This window comes from Aythya marila, assembly GCF_965140915.1.
Source record: "Aythya marila genome assembly, chromosome: 3".
In the NCBI taxonomy this organism is placed as follows: domain Eukaryota; kingdom Metazoa; phylum Chordata; class Aves; order Anseriformes; family Anatidae; genus Aythya; species Aythya marila.
The window spans coordinates 76,685,104-76,702,579 of record NC_139044.1 but is presented as its reverse complement, the minus strand read 5'-3'; positions in this window follow the sequence as shown (position 1 = coordinate 76,702,579).

The window sequence follows — 17,476 nt, the reverse complement described above, 5'->3', positions numbered from 1 at the left end:
TGCTATCATTCCCTCTCAAAGATCACAGGGTCCAGCTTGCCTGATCTTGCATTTTTCCCTGCACATTCCTGTATTGGCTTTGCAATTATTCAAGCATTCTGTTTTTAAAAGAAACACCTAGAAGTATTTCTCCACTTAAATAAACAAACAGTATTAGCAAGAAGCCCAACACTCACAAAGTCCACTTTAAAAAATAAAACATGTATGTTAGGGATGAATAATTTTGCAACAATAATAAACATAACACTTGGCTCTGATACAGCATTATCCACATGAAAAAAGGAAAGTATTTCAAGCCTCCACTGTGATACAGTGAAGAATTAGGAAGAATTATGAGTCCTGACAAAAATGCCTTGAAGATGTCTTTAAGAGTTTGGAAGTATGTCTCCATGATCACGTTTCACAGCCTTTTATCAGAACATATTCAGCTTCAGATACAGCAGTGATCCACCATTTCAAAAGTTGACCAAAAAGTCTTGCACTCATTTTCATCACAAATGGAAAGAAGCTTTTCAGACTGAACAAATGGTTTTTCACACAAACCCCTCTTCAGCTGAAACTGTGTTCAAGAGAAAAGCATGGAGGAGTCAGACCTGAGACCTCCTGCAAGTCTGTTTTTAATTAAGAGACGAGTAAAAAGATTGCACTTTGATTTGAAGCCTTATATTGCAGAATACAGACTCTTTAGACATCACAGAACTGAAGATTTGGGAGCCCAGAGCTCTCTGGGGCCAGTAATGCCCTCCATTGACACTCTGCCTTTTGGAGCAAGCAGCGCTGTCTTGTGAAGCAATCTTTTAGCGTGGCAATGCTAGGACTGCAGAACCTGTTTGTGTTTGGTTTGGCAGGCTACAGCACCGTCAGTAAGGGCACGTTCACACTGTGACCCAGCGTCTGTACCAGAGCCTGGATAGCCCAGGCTCCATCCAGTGCACCTCTGGGACTGAACCTTCGAGGGGACTTTCACAGGATTTCTGTCTACTCCATCACAAGTCCCCAGCTCAATCAATGAGACAGTTTAGAGTTTAGTACTGCTGCTGCTTTTCTACACAGGCTTATCAAAAGAGGCTATAAATTCCAATGGATTATTTAGTATTTACAGCCTTTGACACAGATTCACAGTTAATTCACAACTCAGTCCATTGTTTTCTTTCTATTACCTGAACATAAATACAGAATTCTATACAGAAACATTTTTCCTTGTCTTTTCTCCAAATATTTCCTCAGAAATATTTCAGTAACCTGGATAACCCAGAATGCCCTAGTGAATGTTTCATTTGGAAGACTCTCCAGTCCTTGGACCATTACAAAATTTCCCACTGATACCACTCAGTTCACAATCTACTCCCAGTTAATGATGTCTGTGACTTATGGAGCTCTTAATACATAGAGCACGTCTTCACTTGTTTGCAATTTGTTTGCAAAATTTACTTCCCAGCACTCCCATGCACATCACTGTCCTCATCATGTGCAATTTCAAAGATGAGTCCATGAACTGTACGGTAAACTGCAATGAACACACACATGCAATACAGATTTTATTGGGTGCCTTTCAAGGCAGCTGTGCAGTCACCCACATCCCTGGATGGCACGTAAGCTTCAGCACGTTTTCACCAATATCCCTTCTCACACATTTGGCTTTCAAGATGGGCTTGTGAATAATGCGTGGCCCTGTTTCATGTCTTATTGAGGTAAAGCTTCTCGGAATGTCCAAGAAACAATAATGTGGTATTTCTTGATTACATAAGCATATAAATGTGCAGACTAATGATGTTTTTTAAAGCAGACAGTGGTTTTCGCTTGTTTAAGAAACTTACATCACATAGAAATATAATATAGCTTGGAAGTTGCTGGCCACAGCACTTGCATCTTCTGTCAGCTGGAGAGGCTGGGCTGGAGCCCACTGGAAGCTGCTGTGCCCAGTTCTGCCGACTCTGCAAAACAGTTACAAAGGGTCATTGGTTCTTCAAAGCAAAGGCAACTATCACCCATAAAGGCAGTAGCTATTTCCACGTTGTGGCACAGCCCATGACATATAAAATAATGTTTTCTGACAATAGTAAGGATATTAATAATAAAAAGTAGGATAATCACAGGATTTTCTCTTGGTGAGCACATTTGCCATTCCTTGTTGAAACCGGTCCCTCAGATTCATTGGCTATGGGGCTATTTCCTCAGGGAAAAAGGAGGCTTAGTCAGCACAAGACAGATCCTGCTCTTACCAGTCTGCTTGCAAAAAGAAAACAAACCAAAAAAAAAAAAAAAAAGCAACAGCAACAACAACAAAAAAAAACCTGCTATTTTAAAAGAGACCATGCTGGAAACACATCAAGACTGAAGCACCTCAGATGAAATTGTGGAGAAGTAACAGATGCCATCAGACCTGAGTCCAGTACACAGCATTAAGCCTAGCAAATAGTCACTAGTCTTTCAAAACATTTTGCCCTGCTATACAGTCATCTGTCTAGAATCTGAGTGCTTTATAAACGTTAACACAGAACAAGTTAAGTTATATTAAACTCTTTTACAGATACGGAAGTTTGTCATGGAGAATATCAGCAACTCCTCTGAGTCATGGACAGTTTATGACACAACCAGGAGTAGGAGTCAAGTTTCTTAATACCTGGTTCTGTCCTTTAAGCACAAAATTATTCTGCCTGCCTTTCTTCATTATTATTATTTTCTTTTAAGTATAAACTAGCAGTGAAAAAAGCAAAATGAATGTTTCTTTTTAAAATTTATGAGGATCACAGAGAAGGGAGATACAGTGTTTAAAGTTTGGGGTAGCTGTCCTTTCTGTCCTTTGTGCTACTGTCTGCTACTTCATACCAGTAAAATGTCACCACAACTTCTTCACAGTACTCACTCACTTTCTCTTATTACATTTAGAAATATCAATTAATTCCTGGTTCACTGTTGGCTGATGAACAGAAAGGGGAAAGGTAATAATACTTGGAGGCTTGGAAGCTCTTCACCTGCACCAAGGAATTTCTAAAGCTCCTTACAGGCAGCACCAAACACCAGAAAGGTTGGTCTTAAAGGATTTATTCCAACATTTTAACCGATTCCAATCAATATCTCCTCAGAGCAAGCTGCTCTTCTAAAAAGACAGTAAAAAACCATTAAAAGAAAGAATGAAGTATGAGCTCACAGATCTTTATGAATTTGGCTCCACCTTCTGTACACAGTGAAAATAAACATGTGTTATATTGTATCTTTAATGTCAGTAAAGCTTTTTGTTTATTTCATTTCGCATTTCAATTTCATAAATCCTGCACTGAGATGGTGTTGTGGTATTTTGTGATCTATTATTTCTGTCTATTGATGTTGTGGTTTTCCAGTCATTTGGTTCCAAAGGATGAGAGGTGTTTGGTGGTGTTTTTTTTTTTGTTGTTTTTTTTTTTTTTTTTAATAAAAATAAAAATAATATGGATAGTTCAGGTTTTCAAAGCATAGAGTAATGTAGTGTGGAAGTAATGGAGTCTTTCAAAAAATAGTCTTTAAATTTCTTCAGGGGGTCTTGAAATGATCAAATATGTTAGCAGTGAAATGAAACAAAATTTCAGAATATGTATTGATACCATCTGCTGCTTACTCTGATGAGTAATCTCACTGGATTCAATAAATCTGCATAACCCAGAAATGTGAATAAAGGCTATACAGCCAAATGTAAACATTGAAGCCTATATGAATAAAAGAAAGCCAGAGTAGGTAACTCCCCCAGATTCCTACCCAACACTTTTGTACCTTCACTGATGAAAAATAATTTATTTATTACTAAACAGAAAATCAGCCATACAATAATTATTGTGCTCCTGATGTTTAGAAAAAAAAATAAAATGATTTTGATGTAAAATGTAATACATTTTGTTCAGGTTTTACAAACAGCAACTGACTTACTGTGATAGTCTTTGAAATCTTGGAGAGCTTGATGAATTTTCCACATGTGGCTGAACTGTGGGACAGAAAGTTTGTCTGTCTACTTTGGTGGTATTGGAAGAGCAACAATGGAATAGGGGAACTCCTTCTCCTCAAGAAAACTCACTTTTTCCATCCTGTATTCAGAAAATCCTCAGGTTTTATTTATTTATTTATTTATTTATTTATTTATTTATTTATTTATCTTCTCATTTAAATCATCCCAGAGTTTCACTTAACACTTGAATTAATATGGGAGTCAATGTGTTTTAGTCATACAGCCGTATTTTTATATTTATGTGGGCTACTTTGTTGGCTACAGTTAAATAAACTGAACTGCTTTAATACTTAAGTAAACATTGAAATCTAACCAAAAGTAATTTTTATCCAGGAGATCAAAATCAGCATTTTACTTATGGTGGTATACAAATCATTTAATATATGGAAATAGTATACAAATCATTTTATATATGGAAATAAGTCCTTTTTTTTTTTCCTACCACTTTCTACATAAAACAGAACAACAAAACCAAAACACACACACACACACACACACACACACACACACACACAAAAAAAAAAAAAAGAATACAAAAATACAAAACCAAAGCTATAACCAATTTTTTTAGACTCTAGTTTGTTATTTCATGCATTTGAATTTAATTTTATTTTTCTGTCCATTACCAGATTAATAAATGCTTGTGGGCAACCTTTTTCTGTAGATACAATAATTTTCAGATTAACCCGTTCATATACATTTAGCTGAGTGAACATGTTCACTCACCTGCAGACAGTTTATGCCAGATATTTGAACATTTTCTCCTGATGTGACTGCCACAGAAACAAAAAGGATTAGTTATTCCCTTGCTTTAACTTTTTTGGGGTGGCAGATGAGAAATGTAATATCACCCAAGAGAATGAGCCTGAAATACGCTATTCTGACAGATTTCTGAAAGACGAAGGCAGGGTGTCTGAGATGTTCCTGCCTGAAAGGCAGAGGCTCACCTGGTCAGTTTCTTGATAGCATCGCAGGGATGTCAGAGGGTATCAAGGCTTCCCTCTCATTTCCCTTATACCACTCAGTCTCCATTTTTTGTACAGATGCATATATACTGGCTAGAATCAATCGAGGCATGTAATCGCTCCTTTCATTTGGTAAATCTGCAGGATTAACATTGTTGTAGACATGAAAGAGTCTGCAAAGAACTGAACATCAAGAAACTTTACATAAAATTGAATAAAAGTCATTAATAGAGTTGACAGCTTGTAAAATCACAAATTGCTTAAAAAGTACTACTAATTAAGGGGTTCCCAGAAGAACAGTTTGGGGAAAACAACTGGAAAATTCATGTCCTGAAATTAGCAGTTTCTGTTATTTATAAGATTTTCCCAGAAAAGAACCTCTCAGTATAATCCATGAGTACTTTTCCCAGGCAGCAAAGAACATCAACATGTGGTATGATGTATGTACTTTCATTTGTTTAAATTCCCAGAAACTTTCAAATGAAGTGAACTCAATAATAACAATAATAATAACATAGTAATTACACAGTGTATCTGCAGTTTAATGACATGTACAAACCAGACATAAAGAACGTAAAAATCCCTGACTTGACAATTTGTACTAGGAAATTCTTGTTGCTAACACTGTTCAACAAGGGAAAACATGACATAAGAGAGAACAATATCATTCCATTATTAAAGTTTAATACTAACTACATTATATCAAAATCATTCTAAAAGCATACAAGCAAAAATCAGTTCAATACACTGAGAAAAAGTAGTTATAATGTACTGAGGAGTTAATGTACCTTATCTAAGGGTTAACTTTTACATATAGACTTTGAATAATAAAACACAGCAGCTTTACATCTGAGGCTGCCTTCAAAAACAAACAAACAAACAAAAACACCAACTAACTTTCAGTTACCTGTCCTCAACAGTAATACTGGTATATTATCCATAAGCATACTTCTTGTAAACTTGATTACAATGAAAACCCAAATGGGTACCAATAATCTCAAGCTGTTCCATATTTACAAAATATTTTCAAAGTACAAGAATGTAAGAATTAATTTGGGTTTCTCATAGTTAATCAAGGTTATATCTTGCAAATTAATCTAAAACCTAAACAGAAATTCATAGGCAAAGCCAGTTAGATATTAAAACCTATGAAATATAAATGTGTCCTTTTGTGAGTAAGTGTTTCTTACGGATGATTACTGTATGCATTAAGGATGAGATTGACTGCAGGGTGTAGATTCTACTGCACACACGTGGAGCTGAGGCACACATCTCCTAATGTCTGTCCCACAGCCTTCCCCCTGTTATTACCAAGATCTGGAGAAGCTCTGAACCCCTGCAAGGTTCAGGCAGCACCCACAGTGTGGGGCTCAGTGTGCCAAGATCCACACCTCCATGTGCTTCTCAGAGCCCACCTCCCGTGCTTTCTTTGGCCAAAACTAGAGGCTCACCCACCTCCCTCCCTACAGAGGCCTCATTTTGCCATATTTTTAGAACAAGTCCATGTCATGAGCTTCTTCCCAGCTGAGGCCAATTGTGATTCAGCTTCTGCCATTGCTGAAAATTTTGCTAACTATCAGTGAGCAGTACACTTGCCCCTAGAGTGGTCAACTTGCTTGCAATTCCTGCTGAGGCTGTAAGTGTCAAAACTGTATCTTCAGATTTCCAAGCCACTGCTTTATTTCGCAGGACAGAGGACAGCTGAAGGAAAAAGGATGGATCTTTTAATCCTGTAGAGAAAGCTGTGTTGTTTTGGAAGAATAACTGAAAAGTTAATCAAGCTGAGAATTAATATATATATATATATATATATATATATATATATATATATATACAGAGTATTAACAGACTTCTGTCAGAATTTAAGCCCTATATTGTGTTGTTAAACCTCCTAATTTTGTTCTGGTTTTCTTTGACTATGCCCAGAAACCCCAGAAGCAGAATTACATCTCTCCCAGGGGAACTCTCCTTCACACAGAGAAAGACTAGCCAAAGAATCTCTGTTTAATGACTGAGAGGTGGTATTGTATTAGTGCTGCTGGTAGTTTCACACCACACACGGAAGCAATCCCCATGGGAAGAACCAAGACCGACTTCTCTTCACCCAGCTAAGCACTCCAACCACTAAGGCAGAAAGTAGGCATTTTAACCTTGCAAGTATCTGTTTTCCCAGTTTTCATTAGGCCTCAATTTCACTGCAGAAGGTCACATTTTCAGGAAGTAAAGATGATGTATAAATAATCTTTGATATATACAAATATATCTTAGATTAAACATATTTTAGAAGCTCTGTAACAGCAATTTACATTGTGGCCAGTACAAAACTCACATGATAATAATTTGCCAATGTGGTTTTATGATCTTAGGAAAGTATTGATCTTTTTCGGTTTTGCATATTTTTGGAACATATTTAAAAAAAAAAAAAAAAAAAAAAAAAAGAGAGAGAGAGAGAGAGGTGTGACACACCAAGGTTCTTCTCTTGCCTATTTCACAAAAGAACAGTATTCTTTCATGTAAAATATTGTTAGAAGTTCTTTGTTGTCACTCAAAAAAGTCAGTAATTCAATAATGAAATGTGAGGAAATGTGGGTAATCAGTGTAATATATTTAACCATTTTTAAAATTTTCACTAGCTGAAAAAATACAAGGCAGAAATCCAAAGACTTTCACAATGTACTGTATAATAAAGCTATTTTTATGTTTTTTGAAAATTTAGAATCCAGAACTCTGAAAACTTGCTTTTTTGACATCTTTTCCAAAAACACTCTTAAAAATGGGGTAAGTATTCATAGCATGGTGTTGAAGAAAACATACTTCTGACAATTTTCAATGGGCAAAGCACAAGCTGATACAATCTATGTGAGCCCAAGAACACTTTTTGTTGCCTGTAGTACATTGTTCCATGGAAGTTGTGAGAGATTTCTCCATTTCAGAACTATTTTTAGTCCCTGTTTATACCTCTCGGATTAAAATCCTTTTTTTTGAAACCTGAAAAGTAGTCACAGGTATGAAGCCAGTTAAGTTAATATATGTAGAAGAAACTGTCAGAAATGTTTACAGATCAAGGAGGATCATCATTAGATGAATAAACTAGCAAATGAGGGGTAATCCTAAGTACAGAAAAGGGAAGCATAATAAAAACTGAAAGTTTGCAAATGCTAAAACTGAAGTAAAATCTCTGGATTACTTTATGAAGCTGTTACATAAAGCACAGATAATTTTATGATTTCATGCAAAGTGAAGTGATACCAATGCACCTTGCATGATTTTTTGTTTCTATGACTCATAAATAGATCTTTACTTATTCAACTTTTGTTCCCTGCCCTCAATACCATTTGATTTCAGTAGGAATTTTACATCAAGAACAAATAGAGCCTCTACTGACCTTTGAAATGGAAATGTAGAAGTTTTAGTGTGAAATGGTAAAAGTCCTTGACATGCAATCTTCTTGACCCACAGACTACATTTGAAAAGTGCTATCACGTGTTTTAAAAGCTCTGGTATTATATACCACCATAAAAAAGCTCACTTCTACCACTGATCTCTGCTGTAACAACTCACCATGAGGTTTTTTTTAAAAAAGAGTTTTGATCTGATGGTGGATATGCGTACATTTATAAAAGGACAGGTGATTGAGAATTAAGTATATATTGCATATAATTACTCTGAATATTCATGAAGTCTAGGGAAGTGCATTTAAGACAATACTATGCACTTAAAAATGTGTGGAATGTCCTTTGGCTGCCCTGCAAAGCAGGCAAAAACATTTTGTTTCTTTCATTCTGGAAGCTGTCCCGAGGAAGTTTTATTCCCATATACCTAATATTGGTTGCCAGTGTTTTCAGCTTAGGGGTGAAAGCAAAAACAATGAAAGAATGAACAAATATAGACTGTTGTATTCTTGAAGATACTAAGAATATGAAGGAAAGCAGGATAGCAATGAGCTGATCAGATCCATAAAAGGATCCTAGCACTGCACTTCTAATCAATGAAATCATAGTGATGATCACCACAAAACAAACAAAAAACCTATTCTAATTCCTATTCTAGCTTAGAAGGATGCTTTCCTTACATAGACTCCACAGGCAGAGGCATCAAACAGCTTCATGCTCTCAAGACTGGCATACTTGCATACATTCACAGCAGGAAGCAATTAAGGAACTTCTCAGAAAATTAGGTGCCTCCAGATACAGCAATTGCTGACTTGGAGCTTCCAGACTATTACAACAGTTCAGAAAGACCTAAAACATAATTCAGCACCAAAAATTTGTGTGCCTTCCAGCCAAATTTTTATCTTAGTTCTATATGTTATTCAGAAATGTAATCTTTCTTTACATCACTGTTAATTACTGGTTTTACTACATGCTTGTATTTCTGAGTAGCTCTGCAAATGAAGTTTTCAGATAAATATTAGACACATTTTTTCAGTTTGTGCCAAGAAGAATAACTGCTACTGGGTAAAATGCCTGACAGATTGTTTAACATCCCAGTCCTAAGCAGAGTAAGTTTTGCTGGCTAGAAATAGTGTCATCTGCAGTCACAGCAAATTAACCTGGAAGACACTGAAGGACAGCACATACAGGCCTCCATGTCGTCCTTACTCAGCTTTGCACCACATCTAAAGAAGCTCTGTACTCAGAAAACATATGAAAGCATACCTTAAGTCACTAATAAAATGTTCAAAAATTAGATATTTTCCATTTTAAAAATGTTTTCTTCGTGGCCATATTATTGTAGAATGACAGACAATATATGATTTTACTCAACAATAAGGCTTAACAAGAAAAGATTTGTTTAAAGACATGAGGTTTATAAAAGGAGGGATTTGGATGCTCACTCTTCCTGCCAGATCCCGCTAGGGGGAGGTGTGAGATAAAGGAGCATCCCTGGATGCCAGGAGGACAGGCGCTGGTGCTACAGCCAGTGCTACTGCTGTGAATAGGCTTTGCTACAAACGGCTAAAGGCAGTTGCAGCTGGCATTCAGGGATCAGATTTAGTCGGGGTGAAAGCAAAGTGAGAGTCGAAGAAGGGTGCAGACCTGTAGTAGCAGTGCCTGTGGTGGTGCATCCATTGTAACTGCAACAGTGAATAGCCTGTACATTAATCCACATCAAACCGAAAGGAACCTCCACTACCTTTCTGTTTCATCGATTCCTTATACCTCCATCAGCCTACGCACATGCCCATGTATACAACCACAAATAAGCACTTTTTATATTACATGTTAAAAATAACATGCATATTTTGTGGATCTACCAACAACAAAGAGGTTCATGGAAGCAAGAATTAACTGTAAAAGTAAAAAATGTCATTTGGACATCAGAAGTTTTTTGGTTCGTTCTGGTTATTCTTCTCTTCTTTCAGGAGTGAATACCCAAGAATTTGAAACTAGTGAGTTTGAAAGGCTTCCACCTGAAACAGTAATGAATCTTGAAATACATTTCAAGGCTTTTTATATCATGGTCTATAATATATACTTGCCATAACATTTTCAGACTTTGACAAACTGATAAAATACTTGTGTTTGGTTTTATTTTTCTAGTGAAAGTCAAGATATGTCACAGAAATGTTCGCTTAGCTATCTATCAGCTTGGAACATCTGCGCAATCAATCAGCTTTCACCAAGAGCAAGTACATTTCAGAAGGTCAGTCCTTTTTCCTCTTTTACAAGGATTTCAGTATCATATATGAAGTACCAAATGTATATAGTGTAGCAATTTGGCTAGCACCCCAGAACTTTCAAGGTCTATTAGTACAACTAATTAATTGTCATTAACTGTTTTCTGTGTTCTTTATTGTCATTCTTATTACTCTATCCAAATGTCCGGGCTCTTTTGGGAGCAATATGTTGCATTCTTTTGTCAATAAACGTACAACATAGACATTTTTCATTAAAGGTGTCAATCAGCTCTATCTGAAGTGAGCACTTATTTATAACTGAATTGGTCAATTCCTTCTAGGTAACATTATAGAACAACTATTTTAACAATTTAATCTTCAGAACATGTATTTCAAGCCATAATGTTTTTGTCTGGGGATTGTGTTCACCTGCAGTAAAACTAGGTACTTAGATCACCTGAGATCTAATTGTATTTAAAAATATTGTAATTCCCTTACAGTAAGTAAATAGAAAAAGTATAGATTAATAACAATACTTAAGGACATGCTGTCACATGCTGTCACTTCCAGAAAAGGCACTGTATGTGTTTGGGACATACAGAAATACTGCTGGGGCCAGTCATGAGTGTCATTCCCCAGGGCTCAGTACTGGTGCGGATTTTGTTTAACATTTTTATCAGTGAGGGGAAGAGGGGTTTGAGTACACCCTCAGTAAGTTTGCAGATGATAACAAATTAGGTGGGACTATAGGTCTGCTTGCGGGTAGGAAGGCTTTGCAGAGGGATCGGGATAGGCTGGATCAATGGGCTAAGTCCAATTGCATGACATTCAACAATGTGCCAGGTCCTGTGCCTGGGTCATAACAACTCCAGGCAGTGGTATAGGCCTGGCAAAGAGTGACTGTAAAGCTGTTCAGCAGAAAATGGCCTGGGGGTTGATGGTTTACAGCTGATTGAACAAGAGCCAGCAGTATGCCCAGGTGGTCAAGAAGGCCAATGGCAACCTGGCCTGCATCAGAAACAGTGTGGCCAGCAGGACTAGAAAGATTGTCCCCTTGACATGGCACCATTGAGACTACACCTCAAATACTGTGTTCAATCTTCTAAGTGTTTGCACTAATGTATTCCTACCTCAGGAAAGCCCCTGATATTCATCATTCCAACTCTAAATTCCCACAAGTTATTGGTAGGCTATGGTTTGTGCTGCTAGTGTTTTTTACAGCTTCATTGATTTCATCTTAAACCCACACTGGACTTTCTAGGAGATCATGTGATGTCCTCTAGGTCATCCCTAATAAAAACGTATTTTAAAAAGCATGTTAATTTGATTCTAGTATAGCAAAAAAATGCCTGTAAATAAAGTTTATCCCGTTTGACCCTAAAAAAAAAAAAAAAAAAAAAAAAAAAAAAAAAAACTATAAGGATACAAACATAACAGGTAAAGTGCTTAAGAAGCCAAGATAATCCCATCTCCTCTGTTGGCCATAAACTACATGAAGGAGATATGGGTTTTAATTAAAAAACACTTTCTTACAGAATTTGTCCTTTTTTAAATCTATGTTTTTCATATCTATGAAAATCTTCTAATGCTGGCTGCATCTGAATTACATAGAAACAAATCAAGACAGTAGACAAAACAGTATAATTTACAATCCAAACCCATAATACACAAATGGGAAATGAATTGGATAATGGCAAAGTTCAGAATTTTCCTATTTGTCTAATTATTTGATTTTCTCTAGAGAAGAAGAGGAAAAAAAAAAAAAAAAAAAAAAAAGAGGAACTGAAAAAGAATTGAAAATAGAAGGCAGACTACTACAGATGCTCTCAAATGAAGGAAAACCTTTAGCAATAATCAGAGAGTAGAAACTAAAAGTTCATGTCTTTTGTTCTCTGCCTCCTCAGTCTTTGTATGGCCTGAGTTGTTTATAACTCACTTGGACAAAAATCCTTGAAAGACAGCAATTCTGAAGTGGCAAAATCGTAGATGATCTAATGAAAGCTACTTCTACCTCTTAATATTCTAGTTCTGACAGTTGAGGTCTACTCTTTTATTGTAGCGGGGAAAGCTGAAATATAGGAAAATCAGAGATGGCTGTTTCTTGTGTCCTCTTTGAAGGCTGTGGAGATTAATCTCCATGAACTGAAAAGTATAAAGATATATTGCCAAAGTCATTGGTGATTTTTATACATCAAATCAAAGAAGATGAAGTAATCTGAAAAGAAATATATTACCTAAGGATTAAAACCTCTTACGGGTTTCAACCCATGCACTGCAGGATGAATGTGCATGAACTTGTTCAAAGCACACTTTTGCATGGCAATTTTTAGCTAACTATTGTCATGGCAAAGATAGCATGATATTTTAGAATTTCCAGTAGTTGGAGAGATCTGTCAAACAGGCAGGTCCTACAAGATTGTGAGAGATTTTCATGGGAGAAAAATACATATAGGTCTGTATGAAATATTAATGATACAAAATATACAGGGGTATGATTAATATAGTCTGGCTTTGTTCTCACAGCAAACAGATTAAGGCATTTGCTTCATTGTGATTACCCTACTACCCATTTACAAAGTTGTACCTTGGGACCAATGGATGTCTTAATATGATTTGACAAATGATGAACAGGTCTGTATCTTAGTATCAATAGTTTAAAAGCTTTTTATTGTCTAAGAGCAATTTTAGGTAAAACAGTTTCACAAAAACACAATTTCATGGTGATAGGCATTTTCCTAAGAGTTTATCTGTTTCTACTGGATTCTAGGAGCTGGTTGCCTTACTCACATTTTTTTCCCTGGCTGTAAACAAAGAGAAATTCCTCTCAGATGGTTTTATAACTTGGTTAAAGTAACTTGGCTATCAGATTAACCCTCAATTTCCATTCTTTAGTGTTTTTGCCTCCAAAGAATGATTTTCCAAAAAGGAAGACTGTTGAATTTTCTTTCTACCTTGAATCTGGATATAAGAGAACAGCTGGTTTACACAGTGAGTTTCATTTTGGAGTTTTGTTACCAGTTTCTCAAGATTTCTGTGTATTTGAATGTTTCTGAATTATTAAATAATTCAGTTGTTTATGTTCATTTGAAACAATTTTCAGTGCTTTCAAAGAAATTTTATCAATGCTTCTAATGGAAATTTGCATTGAGACCCAAGTAGACAGCTAGTAATCTGAACAATTTCTGTCAAAATAAGCCAAGACTATCAGTAGCTATGTATGTGTAGAGCAAAATAATATGAATTTTAATAAAAGGAACTGCTTCCCCTTCAGCAGGATTTTAGTTGACATTTGTTTCCATTATTCATTTGAATCATTTAATAATCTGTTGCAGTCCAATTAAAAAGTGAGATTGTTCTGAATTAGGGCATATCACTTTCTTTTGCTGTCAAAATTCTGTTTAATTAGCGCTGAAATTTGCAGCACCTACCTTTCCACCTAAATTACTCTAGCCAGCTAAAATACAGTGCCTCCATACCTGTAAAATCTTCAAGATAATCTGGAGAAAACATGTTGTGCTTTAGCTCAGAGTTTTCACATTCTCCTACATATCTAGCTGAATACACTCACATACAAAATCTTTACCAGAAGCAAAGAAGCAGATCACAGACCTGGCAATACATTCAGATCTATTGGAAGGCAATGAGCCTATTCAATAATTCAGGTGAGTTGAATCCATTACTGTCCTGGTCTGAAAGCAAATCTGTTATTTTAATGTTCAGTGTGCTCAGTAGAGCCAGGCTGGTGTGTGTGTGTTTGTATAGAAGGAAGAGCAAAAGGAAGAATCACTAACCACAGAAACATTAAAGTCCATATGTTCCCAACAGCTGCACAAACTGGAAAATTGTCAGAATCCAGGCTATATCGGTCTAACAGTGTCATCTGCCTGGGTGTGCAGGGTGCATGGTTTTAATGTCACAGCCAAATTGCTGCATATGGTGCTGTCTCAATAATAGTTGTGGAGCTTTACCCTACTCCACAAGTACCCTTCATTTTTTAAATGGTTTTAGTGAAATAAACAGGATCTTTCTGCACAGGAACTCATACTGAGTTTCAGTGGGATGACTTCCAGGGTAAGAGACTGAGAAAGCATTTTGGTATGGTGAAGAGCAGTCTTGCTTTACAATTAATTTCTTTTTCTTTTCAATAACTTGCCTTCATCAGTAGTTGGAATTTCTATCTGGACACCAGGAATTTTAGTAAGGGAAGAGCTACATTGAAGCAGTTTGCTGCACAATCATTATGGTCTGTACTGGAGGTTCTTGTCTCATATTTTTTACCACCACTAACTTTTACTTTTTCTGTGGATGAAAGTTGCAGCTGCAGAGCATGGGTTTATTCTTACTGAATAAACAGCTCAGGAACCTCAGCAGCAGGAGTATGATGCCTAATTTTCAAGTACCAGTCACTTCCAGACTGTTAAGAATAACATGGAACAAAAATAATTCCTATTTTGTTGCTAGAATATTTTTTATTGTTTTTATATTTTTTTTTCTCCTCCACTGACACATCCTAAAGCTGTTGCCCAGGTTTGTCCTTGAGAAGATTGAACTAAATTCTGTGTTTCCATTATGAAACTCCCACCATTTTGATGTGCGTTGAACCAGAGCTCTTTCTAGGACTAGGTAAGGAGTTCTTCAAGGTGAATTGAACTGTGCAGCTTTGAAATATGTTTTTGTGTTAGGAAACTGACAAGTATCACATTTTTACCTTGTGCATTCATTCTTTGAAATATAACTACAGTCAGCTTCTAATATGCCAAACACCTAAGCCTCTTTTTCCTGTCATCTGTGAAGGAGTATTTTCTTGATATAGAAAACTGGATGTCTTTTGTGTGTATGTGTGTGTGTCTGTCACTGGAAAACAAAAACTGTGAGTTCTAATTTAAGTGACAACATCACTTCAAAATGATGAGTTGTCACTCTACTTTGAAAAATTCCAAATTGCTAAGAATAACATACTACAGTAGAGATGTAACTTTGATGAAAATCTTCTATGACAGCAGGGTTGTGTTTTTTTGTGTGTGTGCTAAAAAGTGCATTAAACAAGACACTGCTAAGACTACATTGATCTTCAGGTAAGAAATCTTAAAATTTTATTTCATTTCATTTTATTTCAGACATAAAGAAAAGGAGTTGAGTGTCTTCACCTGTCATTCATCTAATAACTTCTGTGTTCATGGCTTTGATCTTACGTTAGAATGCATTTCCACATGTGCGTTAAAGTTAGGAGGGAGGATTGTATTACTGAAAAGCAAATAGACTGGACTACCATGTTATACTTAAATGACAAGGCACTGTTTCATACACAGGATATAGGCACCTAAAAACCTAAACAGGAGCTAAGGAGACATTAAGTATGAAATTTAGTTGCATGAATTGCAGATAGTGAAACTGTGTGTATTTAAAATGTGGCTAGTGACATTTGATAGGTACACTTAGGATATCCAAGACATCTACATGGGGCTGGGAGAAAATCACAGAGATACAGGAGATTCTCAGCTCTCTAGCAAGACTTGCCTGTAAGTTCACCTTAAGTTCATTGAAACCCACCTTCACTTTAAGCTCACGTGAAAGAAACACACATGGCTTGACTCAGTGGACTAAAACAGGCATCTAGTGCCATTTGAGATGTCCTAAAGCATAGAGATGACTGTATGTATCTGTCAGATGTGACACAGGACAAACAGGATGCCTACACCCTTCTGGAGCAGCTGGATACCAAACAATGTGCCTCGAGCATCTCAAATAGATGGTATTAGATACCTGTTTTAGACAACTGATTTTGCTGCTTATTGACTGGCCAGCCTGTTTACACTCTAGACACCACTGGTTGTGTTGTCTTGCTTGCTATGGACAAATATGTGAATCTAAGAAAATTGAGATGCATTTAAACACCAACATGTAGACTTCTAAATTTATATTTCTCAGGTTGCCACATGCCCTTAAAGCATGAATCAATTGCACATTATGTTTGGGTACCCACCTCACCTTCAGGTGCTGTCCCAGGAGTGCATGGATCTTACACAGATCCTTGTGACATCTTTACTCATACCATGTGCATTTCTCAAGCTTCCTAGCATATTTCAAATGTACTAGACATCTATGTTTGTGCAGCTAGGTTAAATTTAGAGCTTAAAAAAATGCCCATGTAGCGGACTCTTAAACTCAGCAAACTTATCTCCGAGTTTGCTCTAGATTTCCTAGGCATCCACATTTTGGCTATTGTGAATTTTTCTCTACTTATTCAAGTAATCTTTAACAGTACATGTCCTCATTGTTTAGGATAATTGTATTTGTGAAGGGTGTGTGTGAGGGACAGGGAGAGAATCGGCTGAACTGCTAGAAAGAGGCTACAGGATATATAGAAATCCCATGCCCTCTAAGAAACTTTCAAAGCCTATAGCCACAATAGTGTACTGAGGTATAACAAAAGAAACCTATACTTAACCAAGGCATTTTAATGTAAATTAATTCTGAATAAGAATTGATTTTATTAACAGACATTATTTTCCCATTGTTATCTTAATATTGTTCCAAAGCATTCTCAGTATATCTTTAGGGTACTTTACAGTCCTCACTGACAATGACAACTTCTAAATACCATGCAACGTGGCTTTGTGTTGCTCAGTCCTGCACAGCAGCATGTCTCACATAGCCAACAGATTAGCACTTGCCTGTACTCCATCACTAAGAGTGTAGGTAGGGGTAGAAATAATTTTATGAGACTCCTTTGAGTTCACTAAAAAGAATGGTTTCATTAATCGTTAATTGTACTTTAATTCTCAGCATTGATGATGGGAAAATTAATGACTCAGATGTAGACAGAGTGGAAGTAAAGGCTAGTGATTGCTGCAAGAGCCTCTGAGCTCTTGTGCTTTTCTGTTGCAGAGAGTCTGTCAGGGAAAAAGGCTAAGC